Raw genomic sequence first — 13751 nt, forward strand, 5'->3', positions numbered from 1 at the left:
ACGCTGCTCATCATGCACAACCTGGGAAGAGCGCGTCGGGGGCGCCGGCGTAGGCGCCTCGGAAGTCACCGCGCCTCCCGTGGGTGGCACAACGTGTCCCCTGGAGGGCCCCGCGCCGCCTGCGGGGGCCTGGCTCCATCTTTGGATTTGGTGGCGTGTGGCATGTCGTCTCGCGCACGAACGACGCCGCTCGCTAGGCTTTGGCTGCCAGGGCGATGCGGGTGTTCATGAGCCACGCCTCGGCTTCCATCCGCGACTGCTCCACCACTCGCCCGTACTGGTACGGGCCGTTCGGCCCCCGAGAACCGATCGCTGTGATCGTCTTCTTCTTGGGAGCCATGGCGATGAAGAACTGCTAAACTAACTAGTAGACTTGATTCTCACAACAGCGCACCCCCTACCTGGCGCGCCAGAGATGTCGGTGGGAAACAACACCTATGGGGTCACTGGGATCCCTTCTACGGTTGGCGGGCGCGGGGTTGTGCAAAGAGCGGGTCTGGCGGTCAGCACACAAATAGTTTACCTAGGTTCGGGCCGCGGAGACGTGTAAAACCCTAGTCCTGCTTTGACGTATATTTGGGTGTTCTTGTGTTCTTGAACTAGCCGCAGTGGCTCTCTAGTCCAAAAGATACGAATCCCCCTCTAGTACGCCTCGGGCCTCCTTTTGTAGACAAAAAGGGGTCGCCACAGTGGCACATATGAGGTGGAAAGGTATACAGGGGCTGATTCTATCCCCTGGCATCGTCGGACAGACGCATTTAATGCGCTGCCGACGTGCCCCTCTTGATTTATTGGGGACAGCAAAGAAGCTCGTCCCAGCCATTGTCGCCTCGCCTGGCTCCGACGCGCGTCCAAGCTGACAAGGCATTGTAGTGCCACGTTGGCTGGCTGCTGGGCTGGCGCGGTGGTGGAGCCTTCACGAAGATCTGCATGCCACCATGCAGGTGCTTGCTGAGTTGCGGCCACGCAGATGCCTGCTCAGCTGGTCGAGCTGGCAGCTATATTGGAGCGGCGGTGGAGTCTTGGCAGACGCGGTCCTGGCTGCGGCCCCGCAGGCGTCCTTGGCAAGTATCTTGCCGAGGGCCCGGCAAGGGTCTCGCTGCGGCCCACGGTCATTCCCGGCAAGGATCTTGCTGGGGGTCTCGTGGATCCCCTTGGCAAGGATCTCGCCAAGGATCGTCGTCTTCTGGTTTCCATCTGATCTTGTGTGTCTATGATCTCTACAAAGATCTGCATGCCACCACGAAGGTGCCTCCCGAGCCTTGGTTCCAATATGGCGTGGGAACCCCTTGGGCTCAAGGGTGGCACGCTCTGCTGGCATCAGGCAAGTTGCCCCGGCAAGGATCTTGCCGAGGCTGCGGAAGCCACCCCGACAAGGGTCTTGCCGGGGGAGTCCACCTCGCCCTCTTGCTCTCTTTGCGCCTCTGGTCTTGGCGTTGCTCTGGTCGTCTTGTGCTCCAGCATCCCTCCTCTGCCCTGCTTAGTGTGGCCGTGTGGGCATGTCTCTGACTGCCCGTGCACAAGTAAAGGGGTGCAAAAGGAGAGCCCCCTACTTTTGTACAACGAAATTGCCTTTGCGATCTACTTTTCCTTTGCTTTTATTTTCAGATCAATTAAACCAAAAATATAAAAATACCTTGCTGCAATTTATTCATATTTATTTTATTTGGCATTCGATCTATCAATATCTACAATTTTATCTCACGTCCGTTTGCCAATTTTTGGCGCCGCTACCCGAAAGGGATTGACTACCCCTGTTACACGTCGGGTTGCGAGTAGTTGTTATTTGTGTGCAGGTGATGTTTACATTGTGTTGCTTGGTTCTCCTACTGGTTCGATAACCTTGGTTTCACATCTGAGGGAAATACCTACCGCCGCTGTGCTGCATCATCCCTTCCGCTTTGGGGAAATACTGACATAGCGTCAAGCGACATCAAAAGGAATTTCCGGCACCGTTGCCGGGGAGGATCTTCAACATATACCAGGTTCCTAATCACAAATCTCATCTCCTCGCAATTTACATTATTTGCCATTTGCCTCTCGTTTTCCTCTCCCCCACTCCACAAAAAATTGCCGTTTTATTCGCCCCTCTTTTTATGTTCGCCGTTTTCTTGTCAGATCTATCATTTGCTTGCAATCATGATAGATTTCGGTATGGCGCCAACAGATGATGGCCTAACTCCTAAGATTGGACGTATGGGCAATATGGATGCAAAAACTTTTATCTTGTGGCAAGGGAACATTACGGGAAAAGAACGTATCCAAGAATTTTTCAATTGTGTTGGGGATCTAAGTCTTGATGATGCTCCTATACTTAAAACTACTAGATCTTATGCGGATGCTATTTCAGCATTAGTTCTGAAACATAAAAGTAAATTTATTCGTACCCGTCCTACTTTGCAAAGATTGTTTTTTGAGCTTCCTGTTATAAAGAATCCTAGGGCTAAAAAGTTGGCCACCCTTGTCCTTATGAATGAATTTGATTACATAATACTGGAAGCTAGGGAAACCTTTGATTTTTATGGTATGAATCGTGAAAAACCTATGATAAATGAAATTCTTTACAATAGTGACTATGCTTTAAGACATTTTCTTGGGATAATAAAATCTTTGATGAGAATCTTAAAAAGGAAGTCCCCGTTTTAGATATAATCCAACAGGTTTTCAATAATGTTAATCAACATTACTCTTGGATTGTTGCGGGGAATCAAAAAGGTTATGATGAACAAAAACTTAGGAATGCTAAGGTTTCTATCGATAATATGTTTTATGTTGTGTTTACAAAACCCCATGATGAAAATACCTCTAAGAAAGTTATAAAGAAGGATGACAAAACTTAGATCCTTGCTTTATGCCTAGCTAAGGGCATAAAACTATAGCGCTTGTTGGGAGGCAACCCAATGAATAAAATTTATTTTTGCTTTTTGCTTCCTGTTTTTTAGTGTGAGCACAATTACGCTACTGTTATGATTGTGTTTTTTGTTTTAATTAGTGTTTGTACCAAGTAAAGCCTTTAGGATCTTCTTGGGTGATAGTTGTTCGATCTTGCTAAAAAAACACAAGCTTTTGCGCTCATGAAAATAATTCTCATTTTTAACCAGAGAGCGATAAAATACCCATTCCTTTTGCAGTAGATCAATATACAACTTGCTCAGGCCTTCCTAATTTTTCAGAATTTTTGGAGTTACATAAGTATTAGAAACACCCAGATTACTACATACTGCTCTCTTTTTGACAGATTCTGTTTTCTTTGCGTTGTGTGCTTATTTTGATGGCTCTATGGTTTTCTTCGATGAGTTTTGCCATATAAAAGTTGGAATACAGTAGATATAATGCAAGAACAAAATATGAATTGGTTTGATACAATACTTATAGTAGTGATTTATTTTCTTATACTAATGAATCTCACAAAGATTACGTTGAGTTTTGTGTGATTGAAGTTTTCAAGTTTTGGGTTATCTTACGATGGATGAAGGAATAAGGAGTAAGAAGAGCCTAAGCTTGGGGATGCCCTGGCATCCCACTATTATCCAAAATAGAGCAATCAACTAAGCTTGGGGATGCCCCGAGTGGCATCCCCTCTTTCTTCTAACGACCATTGGTATTTTACTCGAAGCTATATTTTTATTCGTCACATACTATGTGTTTTGCTTGGAGCGTATTGTATGATATGAGTATTTGCTTGTTTTATTTTGTGTTTTAAGTCTTGATTCCTTGCTGGACACACCTATTTGAGAGAGTCAAAATTATGTCATGACTTGTTAGAATTGCTCTCTATGCTTCACTTAAATTTTTATGAGCTATGGACTTGCTCTAGTGCTTCACTTATATCTTTTTTAGCACGGTGTGCTTTAGTATTTTTGAAGAAATGCTCTCTTGCATCACTTAGATTTATTTGAGAGTTGTTACAATTTTCAAGAAATTCTCTCTTACTTCACTTCAATTAATTTGAGATAAATAAATATTATGCTCATGATCTTCACTTATATTTGTTTGAGATTGTCAAAAGCAACATATGAAAATTAGTTCCAAAGTGATAGATATACAAGAAGGATATAATAAAAACTTTCATGAAGATCACTGGACAAAATAAACTTGATTCTTAGTAATAGTTTTGAGATATGATGATGTCATATGTGAGTTATGTTGATGAGTAATTATGCTTTAGTAAGAATATTTGTGTTATGGTTTGTGATTCCTTATGCAAGCACGAAAAGTCAATAATTATGCAATGAAATTATATCCTACTTGTGGTGCATTATTCGGTGTTAATTATGCTTAATGCTCGCTTATGAGATTATTCGTTTCTTGGTTGGTCGCTTCTCAATCTTTTGCTAGCCTTCATTTTGGACTAAGTATGATCTCTACTTGTGCATCAAAAACCTTTAAACCAGTTTTGCCACATGAGTCCACTATATCTACCTATATTCGGTATTATTTTTCGTTCTAAGCAAATTTGTATGTGCCATCTCTAATTTTCAAAATAAACTTCTCTTTTGTATGTTCGTTTCACTCACGGAGCGGTGAGGGGTGGCTAATATTTTCCATGCTAGATGTGTTATTCTCACGATGAGTGTTTATTCACTTGTCATTTCACGAGAGTAAGGCAAAGGTATTGGGGATGCCCAGTCCTGAAATGAAAAATGAATTTACTTTATGTTGTCAAATAATAAATTCTTTTGAAAGTGTTAGTATGGAGGGCAACCGTGGATACGGCTAGACATGGAAAGTGAAAGTATGGTTGAAAAAGGAATAAACTTTATTTTCTGTTTGGGAACCGCCTATGATATATCTAGCATGGAAAGTGTTGGGAACTCTAAGTCGTCTTCGTTGGTGGGATGGATGCAGCTCCAAAATGTTTTATCTCTAATTTTTTTGCTTTGAGCTCTGGCACCTCTACAAATCCCTACTTCCCTTTGCGAAGGGCCTTTTCTTTTACTTTATGCAATTTTTATTTTTGAATTTGAGTCTCCATCTTCTCTTATAAAAGCACCAACTAGGAGGCAATATGATTGTACTTGAGTATTGGGTGTAGTTAATATGCGAGTGTGTTTCATGAATGGATCAATGGTTGAGCATGATGGGCTAGGGATAGCTTAGTTTAGCATTGATATTTTGAAAGACATGGTTGCTTGTTGATATGCTTGAGTATTTAAGTTATCATGTCAAAACTAGACTATTGCTTTCAACAATATAAAAGTCCAAATGTCCATGCTATAAAGATAAAAATATGATATGACATGATAGGCAGCATTCCACATCAAAAATTCTATTTTTATCACTTATCTACTAGAGGACGAGTAGGAGTTAAGCTAGGGGATGTTGATACGTCTCCAACGTATCTATAATTTTTGATTGTTCCATGATGTTATATTATCAATCTTGGATGTTTTATAACCATTTTATATCATTTTTGGTACTAACCTATTGACATAGTGCCAAGTGCCAGTTGTTTTTTTGCATGTTTTTTACATTGCAGAAAATCAGTACCAAACGGAGTCCAAATGCCATGAAACTTTACGGAGATTTTTTATGGACCAGAAGACACCTACCGGGCCCTGGCTGCGCCTGGGGGTGCTCCATGGAGAGAACAACCCACCAGGGCGTGCCAGGAGGCCAGATGCGCCCTAGTGGGTTGTGCCCATCTCGGATGCCCCCTAGTCCGCCTCTTTGCTCTATAAATACCCCAGTATTCCCAAAACCCCAGGGGAGTCGACAAAATATTGATCCAGCCGCCGCAGAGTCTAGAACCACCAGATCCAATCTAGACACCATCTCGGATGGGGTTCACCACCTCCATTGGTGCCTCTCCGATGAAGCGTGAGTTGTTCTTTGTAGACCTTTGGGTCCATAGTTAGTAGCTAGATGTCTTCCTCTCTCTCGCTGAATTCACAATACAATGGTCTCTTGGAGATCCATATGATGTAACTCTTTTTGTGGTGTGTTTGTTGGGATCTGATGAACTTTGAGTTTATGATCAGTTATATCTTTTTATATCCATGAAAATATTTCAGTTTCTTCAATCTATTTTATGCATGATCTCTTATAGCCTCGTATTTCTTCTCCGATATTTGGGTTTTGTTTGACCAACTTGATCTATTTATCTTGCAATGGGAAGAGGTGCTTTGTAGTGGGTTCGATCACATGGTGCTTGATCCTAGTGACAGAAGGGTAACCGACATGTATGTATCATTGCTACTAAGGATAAAATGATGGGGTCTATCTCTACATATATAGGTCTTGTCTACATCATGTCATTGTTCTTATTGCATTACTCCGTTTCTCGATGAACTTAATACACTAGATGCATGCTGGATAGTGGTCGATGTGTGGAGTAATTGTAGTAGATGCAGGCAGGAGTCGGTCTAATAATCTTGGACGTGATGCCTATATAATGATCATTGCCTGGATATCATCATGATCATTTGAAGTTCTATCAATTGCCCAACAGTAATTTGTTCACCCACCATTTGCTATTTTTCTCGAGAGAAGCCACTAGTGAAACCTACGGCCCCCGGGTCTCTTTCTCATATATTTGCCTTTGCGATCTACTTTTCCTTTGCTTTTATTTTCAGATCTATTAAACCAAAAATACAAAAATACAAAAATACCTTGCTACAATTTATCTTATTTATTTTATTTGGCATTTGATCTATCAATATCTACAATTTTATCTCACATCCGTTTGACAATTTCTGGCCCCGCTACCCGAAAGGGATTGACAACCCCTTTTACATGTCGGGTTGCGAGTAGTTGTTATTTGTGTGTAGGTGTTGTTTACGTTGTGTTGCTTGGTTCTCCTACTGGTTCGATAACCTTGGTTTCACATCTGAGGGAAATACCTACCACCATTGTGCTGCATCATCCCTTCCTGTTTGGGGAAATACCGACGTAGCTTCAAGCGACATCAGAGACTGATGGAAATATGCCCTAGAGGCAATAATAAAGTTGTTATTATTATATTTTCTTATTCATGATAAAGGTTTATTATTCATGCTAGCATTGCATTGACCTGAAACTTAAATACATGTGTGGATACATAAACAAATACCATGTCCCTAGTGAGCCTCTACTAGACTAGCTCGTTGATCAAAGATGGTTAAGGTTTCCTAAGCATATATATGAGTTCTCACTTGATAACGGGATCGCATCATTAGGAGAATGATGTAATGGACAAGACCCATTCGTTAGCTTAGCATATGATCATTTAGTTTATTGCTACTGCTTTCTTAATTTCAAATACATATTCCTTCGATCATGAGATCATGCAACTCCCAGATACCGGAGGAATACATTGTGTGCTATCAAACGTCGCAATGTAACTGAGTGATTATAAAGATGCTCTACAGGTATCTCCGAAGGTGTCTGTTGAGTTGGCATGGATCAAGGTTGGGATTTGTCACTCCGTGTATCAGAGAGGTATCTCTGGGCCATCTCGGTAATACACATCATAAGAAGCTTGCGAGCTAAGTGACTAAGTAGTTAGCTACGAGATGATGTATTATGGAACGAGTAAAGAGACTTGCCGGTAACGAGATTGAATAAGGTATGGAGATACCGACGATCGAATCTTGAGCAAGTAACATACCGACAGACAAAGGGAACTACGTATGTTTTCATAAAGGTTCGAGCGATAAAGATCTTCATAGAATATGTAGGAACCAATATGTGACACCCACGATGCGGCTATATCTCCCACGTGTCGGGGCACAACTTAGAGGCCTAACCGCATGGTAGGCATGTCGCAAAAGGGGTAATCTTTACACATCCCATGTACTAAATAAGAAAGGGATAAAGAGTTGGCTTACAATCGCCACTTCACACAAATACAAGTTAAACATACATCATCCAGAATACAATCAAGGTCCGACTACGGAACCAAAATAAAAGAAGACAACCCCAATTGCTAGATCCCCGATCGTCCCAACTGGGCTCCACTACTGATCAACAGGAAACAAAACAACACAACGAACATGATCTTCATCGAGCTCCCACTTGAGCTGTGTTGCGACACCTGCACTGGCATCATTGGCACTAGCAACTATTTGGAAGTATCTGTGAGTCACGAGGACTCAGCAATCTCACACCCGCGAGATCAAGACTATTTAAGCTTATGGGTAGGAAAGGGTAGTGAGGTGGATCTGCAGCAAGCACTAAGCATATATGGTGGCTAACATATGCAAATAAGAGCGAGAAGAGAAGCAACACAAAGGTGGTGAACTAGAAGTGATCAAGAAGTGATCCTAAAACTACTTACGTTCAAGCATAACTCCAAAACCGTGTTCACTTCCCGGACTCTGCCGAAAAGAGACCATCACTGCTACACACGCGGTTGATGCATTTTAATTAAGTTAAGTGTCAAGTTCTCAACAACCGAACATTAACAAATTCCCATCTTCCCATAACCGCGGGCACGGCTTTCGAAAGTTCAAACCCTGCAGGGGTGTCCCAACTTAGCCCATCACAAGCTCTCACGGTCAACGAAGGATATTCCTTCTCCCAGGAAGACCCGATTAGACTCGGAATCCCGGTTACAAGACATTTTGACAATGGTAAAACAAGACCAGCAAAGCCGCCCGATGTGCCGACAATCCCGAGAGGAGTCGCACGTATCTCGTTCTCAGGGCAACACCGGATGAGACTAGCAACGAGTAAAACTAAACCTCAAGTTTCCCCGAGGTGGCCCCGCGGGCAACTCGGTTCGGACCAACACTTAGGGCCAGTTCTTTTGGCAGCTTAAAAAATAAGCCACCACCTCCCCAGCTTTTCTCATAAGATGCTTCTCTTATTCATTGGGGCTTCTAACCTAGTTATGGGATAACTACTTTAGAAGTCTCAACGAATTTAGAGGGTGGCTTATTTTTTAAGCTAGGGAGAGGCAGCTTATTATTTAAGCCGTTCAAAAGAACTGGCCCTTAGACAAGCACTGGCCCGGGGGGTTAAAATAAAGATGACCCTCGGGAGCGCAACTCCCAAGGGAAAAGTAGGTGGTGGTGAGGCAAATGGTAAAACCAAGGTTGGGCCTTGCTGGAGGAGTTTTACTCAAAGCAAACTGTCAAGGGGTCCCCATAACACCCAACCGTGTAAGGAACACAAAATCAAGGAACATAACACCCGTATGACGGAAACTAGGGCGGCAAGATTGGAACAAAACACCAGGCATAAGGCCGAGCCTTCCACCCTTTACCAAGTATATAGATGCATTAATTAAAATAATAGATATTGTGATATCCCAACGTATCCATGTTTCAACATGGAACAAACTTCAACTTCACCTGCAACTAGCAATGCTATAAGAGGGGCTGAGCAAAGCGGTAACATAGCCAAACAACGGTTTGCTAGGAAAGGTGGGTTAGAGGCTTGACATGGCAATATGGGAGGCATGATAAAGCAAGTGGTAGGTATCGCAGCATAGCAATAGAGCGAGCAACTAGCAAGCAAAGATAGAAGTGATTTCGAGGGTATGGTCATCTTGCCTGAGATCTCGCAAGGAAGAAGAACGAGTCCATGAAGAAGGAAAACGGATGAAGTCGAACGAATCCTCACAAACGCGATGTTGTCGGAAATAACCCGAAGAAGCAACACCAGAAAGAAGCAAACAACATAGTAAACAACCATCACATGAGCTTGGCATGATGCACAACCAAGTATGATGCATGTACGATTTAATGAGGCATGGCATGGCAAAGTGCAACAAACAACACTACAAGTTAAGTGGAGCTCAATATGCAAAGTTGCATATTGACGAAACACCACAACAATTATTTAGTTCTCTCCCGTTTAGGTAGCCAACAATATTAAATGTTGTTAAACATGGCAAGAGGTGAGGCAGATGAAAACTACCTATCTAGGAAAGTTTAAATGAGGCCGGAACAACAAGCAACACGTCCGGAAAAATCCTCATGTGCATATTGTAGAGTTGGTACTGTTCTGTCCTAAACCATATTTTAGAGTTGTTAAACATGCAAAGTGATGCCACCATGATAAACTAGGCATTTTTCTACCCCATTTATATATAAAGTTTATTTAAAGCTGAGCTACGGTTAATTAGTTATGAAATAAAACATTTTAACATGGCATAGGAGAAAAATGAACAAATAGCAAGTTTAAACATTTTAAACATGGATGAAAGTGGCAAATTATTAATCTACATAAAATTCTAAGCATTTTTCATATATAAAACATTTTAAACCGATGCATGGTTATTAAGTTATTATATGCATGAAGTTTAGGGATTATTCTGCAAAACTGCAAATCCATGGAAATTTACTAAAACGTTCTGCGGAAAAAAACACGTCTCGGGCTGAAACTAAAACAGGTGCCGAACAGAGCCTACACTGGGGCAGCTCACCCATGGGCTTTGCACTACTAGGGAAAACCCTAGTAGTAGCGCGGGTTTTGAGGCTAGCAGCAGCGTGGGTGGCCGCGCTACTAATAAGGCACTACAGATAACTTATAGTAGTAGCGCGGTCCTTACCCGCGCTACTACAGTTGACAATATCAGCAGCGCTTTTTATGAACGCGCTACTATTACTTAGCTGTAGCGATTTCGCAGTCCCTCGCTACTGCTATATCTTTCATCATTTTCCCCCGTACCCCTTTCCCTTTCAGTTTCCCTTTCAGATACTAGATACTAGGTACTGCTAGTAGATATCAAATTCATAAACCATTATTGGGTAGTACTCCCTTCGTTCCAAATTACTCGTCGTGGTTTTAGTTCAAACCACGACGAGTAATTTGGAACGAAGGGAGTACTAGATAACAATTTAATGCATAGTCAACATGCATCCTCAAGCAGTGCAAGGTCATATCAACGGCGATCATCATATGTAGTTCTAGATGATATCGACGACGATCATCATATGTTTTTCTAGATGATATAGCCACACACACATATGTAGTTCTAGATGATATAGCCACACACACATATGTAGTTCTAGATGATATCGAAGACAATCATCATCCTCAAGCCTGGGTGGTTGGTGTTCCTGATAGTAATTAGGATGGCCTATCCAACACGAAGATTCTTGCCATCGAGGAATTTCTTCCACCCAACCGAGTTTAAGTGTGTGCGACCATCCGTGTCCACACGGTAAGTACAGGTTGTGACGGAGCCCCTTGTAGTAAGGCATAGTCCAGCTGAGCCTTCTTCATCAGGCTCGATACCATAACTCATAGATATGCTCTTTACCAATTTATGAATAAGAAAAACATTTCAATTAATAAATAGCCTCGCAAATAAGTACATATGGATTATCTACACTATTAATAGTTTCCTTAGATTCTACACTAATAAGCATGTGATCGAACTCTACACTAAAACATATCATCAACTAGATTCCACACAACATACCATATCATTGGACTGTACACTAAGTATTTCATCTGATAATTTGCATTTGTAAGTATAACATACCATATCATGTCGATCAACCATGGTATTTGTCAGGTGGGTCACGAATGGCACCCCGACAAAGTCAGCACGTGGCGGAATTATCCCCCACAGGTTGGACACCTCCTCCTCGCTCAGCCTTGTTCTTTGAGCTACGATGGCTTCATGAAGTGGGTCCTCATCATCTTCATCGAGTGGGTCCTCATTATCTTCATCATCTTCATCATCTTCGTCATCTTCATCATCTTCCACCAGGTTGAGATAAATGACAGCCAGCTTGGGTCTTTCTGCTCTGAAGGAGAAGTTGATCAACTCACCACCAGTAAGACACATGTGAGCGACGAAATGGGCCCATCCATCTCCTCCAATCTGCACATATTGCATCGTTTCTCGACCTCCATAATGTACGGCCCCCCAGGAGCCTCAAATGTCACAGTGTCTCCTGTCAGCTTGTTGAATTTGAACCTCACATTGCATGGGACGATCTGTGTAAAATAAGCAAAATGACACAATGCAGTAATGCCAACACTAAAAATAAAATAGTTATTACATTTCATCTAATTTCTTACCGCCGCATGACGCAAACCCGGCTGGAAGTCAATTCTGAACAGCTTGCCAGTTGCAAGGCTGCTGGCTCACCTTGACTTGCACAGTCGACATAGTGGTGGTGGTGGCACAATTTTTCCTAAAGCAATATGAGCAAAGGATTAACGATCCACTTCATAGGAAAGAAAAACAGTAGCATGAGATATTTTTGGTTCTTCCGCGAGAAGCAATTTGATGGACAATTATAATCCTAAGATCTAGTAACATATTAGATGACAAGGTACCACCTACATTTTGCCAAAAAGTAACTAAATCAACTAAATGAAAATGTTCTAAATCAACTAAATGAAAATGGTGCATACTAAATCAACTAAATGAACTAGCCTACTAAATCAACTAAATCAAAATGTTCTAAATCAACTAAATGAACTAGCCTACTAAATCAACTAAATCAAAATGTTCTAAATCAACTAAATGAACTAGCCTACTAAATCAAAATGTTCTAAATCAACTAAATGAACTAGCCTACTAAATCAACTAAATCAAAATGTTCTAAATCAACTAGCCTACTAAATCAACTAAATCAAAATGTTCGAAATCAACTAAATCAACTAGCCTACTAAATCAACTAAATCAAAATGTAGGGAGGACGGAGGAGGAGGCCGGTACCAAGTCCAGCAAGGAGGAGGAGGGGTCGGCCGGCGGCCAGTGGAGGGATGACGGAGGAGGAAGGCGGAGCGAGGAAGGGCCGGCCGGCGGTCAGTGGAGGGAGGACGGAGGAGTAAGGAGGAGCGAGGAGGGGCCGGCCAGCGGCGAGTGGAGAGGGAGGACGGAGGAGGAGGCCTGTACCGAGTCCAACAAGGAGGAGGAGGTGACGGCGGCGTAGAGGGAGGAGGGGCGACAGGGGAGGACCGGCGCGGGGGATTGAGAGGGATCCAGTGAGTGTGTGACTGTGAGTGGATCGGATAGAGGAGATAGGGTGGGAGATGGAATGGCTTAGCAGTAGCGCGCTATAGATAAAGACGCTACTACTAAAGTACATAGCAGTAGCACCTTTCACAAAGAAGCGCTACTGCTATGTGTCAGCATGTAAAAATAGACTTATAGTTCAATGTATCAAAAATACATTGATCATCAACTCTTTTTGTGTACAATCTGGTTTGTCAATATGAGTCCTCACCAGTTTAGGAACAAGTGAAGACTCATATTGCAGCCACAAATTCTACACATAGAGTTCAATGAAGACCAAGTGCTTGTCAAAGTTTGAGAAGTAACATATTTAAGGTGGTAGAAACTCTCTTCACGGAGCGAGGTGGGACTAAATTTTTGTAGTAAACTTAGCAGTAGCGCTTATTGGCGAAATGCGCTGCTACTATGCTACGTAGCAGTAGCGCCCGTCGTTATAACGCGTTGCTGCTATAGCTAGCCTCGCGGTGGCCTCGTGGGAATTATAGCAGTAGCGCGTCTTTGAGCTGGCGTGATACTGCTATATTTATTTCAGCAGCGAGTTCTTCTTGAGCTTGCTACTGCTAATTAGCAGCAGCGCCTTATTTTTAAAAGTGCTACTGATAAGATTCTGTGTATAGGCTTTTCCCTAGTAGTGTCGGCCCGGTTGGAGGGGAAGCAGGCCAGACAGCGCTGGGGTTGGCCTCACTGTGGGCCAAACTGGAGTGATGGGCCGTCCCACGCGCGTGCGGGCGGTCGACGACGTGCTGGGGCATTCGTCATCTCGAAGCAGAGGCAAGGCCGACGCAGCAGGAGCTCGCCGGAGTTGAACGGATGGCAGCCGGAGCGGGTAGAGGCCAGGGAACGA

Source organism: Triticum urartu, chromosome 6, assembly GCF_003073215.2.
Source record: "Triticum urartu cultivar G1812 chromosome 6, Tu2.1, whole genome shotgun sequence".
Lineage (NCBI taxonomy): Eukaryota > Viridiplantae > Streptophyta > Magnoliopsida > Poales > Poaceae > Triticum > Triticum urartu.